This window comes from Pyrus communis, chromosome 3 (assembly GCF_963583255.1).
Source record: "Pyrus communis chromosome 3, drPyrComm1.1, whole genome shotgun sequence".
NCBI lineage: Eukaryota > Viridiplantae > Streptophyta > Magnoliopsida > Rosales > Rosaceae > Pyrus > Pyrus communis.
In genome coordinates, this window is record NC_084805.1 from 11,324,160 (window position 1) to 11,326,794 (window position 2,635).

A 2,635-nucleotide genomic window follows, 5' to 3' on the forward strand; every position below is an offset into this window, starting at 1 on the left:
GGCCTGGAGATCGAGCATTGTTCGGATGAAATCCTAGTAAATCAATCAAACTACAACCAAAGGGTGTTGCGACGTTTTAATAAGGATAAAGTGAAGCCTTCGAGTACTCATGTGGTTGTTCAGACTCTAGATGCTAAACGAAATCCCTTCTGTCCCAAGGAGGATGAGGAATAGATTTTTGAGCCTAAAGTTCCATACCTAAGTGCAATTGGTGCTTTATTATACTTTGCTCAATGCACTAAACCTGACATCTCTTTAGTTGTTAATCTTTTGGCTAAGATACAGCAACACGCCTATATGCAGACACTGGAATGATGTTAAAAACATTTTTCGCTACCTCAAAGGTACGATAAATTTGGACTGGGTCTACACCCATGGATCCTCAAGAAGAGCCGATGCCCCCTTGGTCCTCGGGTTGATTCCTGCCTCGTTGGTTACGCAGATGTTGGTTATCTGTCTGACCCACATAGGGTACGTTCTTAAACGGGCTCTATCTTTACCGTTGGAGACATTACTATATCTTGGAGGTTTACCAAGCAAATGGTAGTTGCGACTTCTTCGAACCATGCTAAGATTCTCGCCTTGCATGAAGCCTTACGTAAGTGCTTTTGGTTGAGAGCAGTTATGGAACACATTCGAAGCACTAGTGGTCTCACTTCCATCGTTGACCTTCCTACGACAATCTTTGAAGACAATGCATCATGTATCAAGCAGTTAAAGAAGGGATACATTAAGGGAGACAACACCAAGCATATAACACCGAAGTTCTTTTACTCTTACCAGCAACAACAACATCAGAACATTGAAGTCAAGCAAATCCATTCGCAGGACAACTTGGCTGATCTCTTCACCAAGTCATTGCCTAACTCTACTTTTCGGAAGCTCATCCAAGGAATCAGTATGCATAAATTATCTAAGCTGAATTGCTTGTAGTTCTCTTATTTGGAAGTTATGTCTAACTCAGGGGGAGTATCCATAAGCGTACTCACTTGATCTTAATGTACTCTTTTTCCTACGATTATGAGCATTTTTCTCACTAAATTTTTGCTACCTAACGAGGTTTTGATGAGGCACTTATTCTAGGATGATCATACTTCGTTGAGTTCACTACTTTCGTCCCGTTTGACATTTGTTTTAGATATTATGCATACCTTCCACTTTTCTCCTTAGTTTATGGTTTTTACCTACCTTAAGTTTTACCATAGCGAGGTTTTGTGAGTTTTACTACCAATGCATACTTTCTTTAAATTTGAGACTCGCATTTGCCAGTTGTGCCAACGACTGCGTCAACCGTTCTACCTCAATTGTTGAAGACCTGATGCGAAGTTTTGTTTGAGTATTTACACATTCAAGGGGGAGTGTTGCAGTCCTATTAGATTAGGAATGTGATTATATCTTGGAATATTCCCTTTTGTAGATATTATCCTATTAGAATTGTAATCCTATTAAGGTAAGGATTCAACCTATCCTACTACTATAAATAAAGACACAATGGGATGATACAACACACACCTCAAAATTACTTCTCTCATCTCTCTCTCTTGCCATCAGCCTTCTCCCTCTCTAGTCCTAAATATAGTTCAGTAAATTAGGCCTACAACAAAAAAGAGGTTGTTATATCAATTAGACTTTTATATCCATCTGGGACAACTTATTTAGAAAACATTATACCCATAAGTGTTTTTTAATAAATGCTTTTAATTGATTCATGTTTATTGTTTTTGTTGGGGTTGTATGTTTATTTAAAATTTAGGATTAGTTAGATAGGTTAACGTTAGACTCCTAATTTTATGGAGAATCTTTTTTTCTTCAACAAAAAGTTTGGTTTTGTTATAAGACCTATTCTTTCTCAACTAACAAATCTTGCTTCCTGATTTAGTGGCCAGATTTTGTGAGCATTTTCTCTTCAACTATCCCAACGTTAAAATCCCTCTAAGTAGTTTATAAATACTAGGGTTACAACTGAGAAATACTTTGAGAATATTGAGTAGTTGAGTGGGTGAAAGCTTTGGATCTTCTTAGTGCAAAGGAAGGTTTATTCAATACTGGTGATTCTGGGCTAGTTTCTAGGGGACGGTGTGGCACTTGTGACTACTTGCACATCTTGGGCAGAGTCGCAAAATGTCTTAAAGAAAGCGACATTGTGCGTGACTCAACACAAGATAATTCAATGTTATTTGGCTCTTCAATTTTCTTGGTAAACTTGTTCCTTGTCTTTGAGTTTGTGCAACGTTTTCAACAATTTTAAGATGTTTATTTTCTACTATGGACACTAAAATCACTCTCTTCGTCACTGATTTGAACAAACCTATCAAGTTTGAAGGGCTTCACTTTAAACGTTGGAGGCAAAATATGTTATTTTTCTTAACCACCAAGAAAATTGCTTCAAATTGCACTTCTGAGATGCCACTCCTACTTAATCATCTAACTCCTAAACAATTCAAACTGTTTCAAACGTGGAATGAAAATGACTTTTTTTTACAAAAACTATATCTTAAATGGTTTATGTGATGATCTTTATGTCTACTACTCTTCTTGTAAAACTGCTAAGGAACTCTATTATACACTCCAAAAGAAGTATGATATTGAAGAAGCGGGAACCAAGAAATTTGCAGTTAGTCGTTATCTCAAGTTC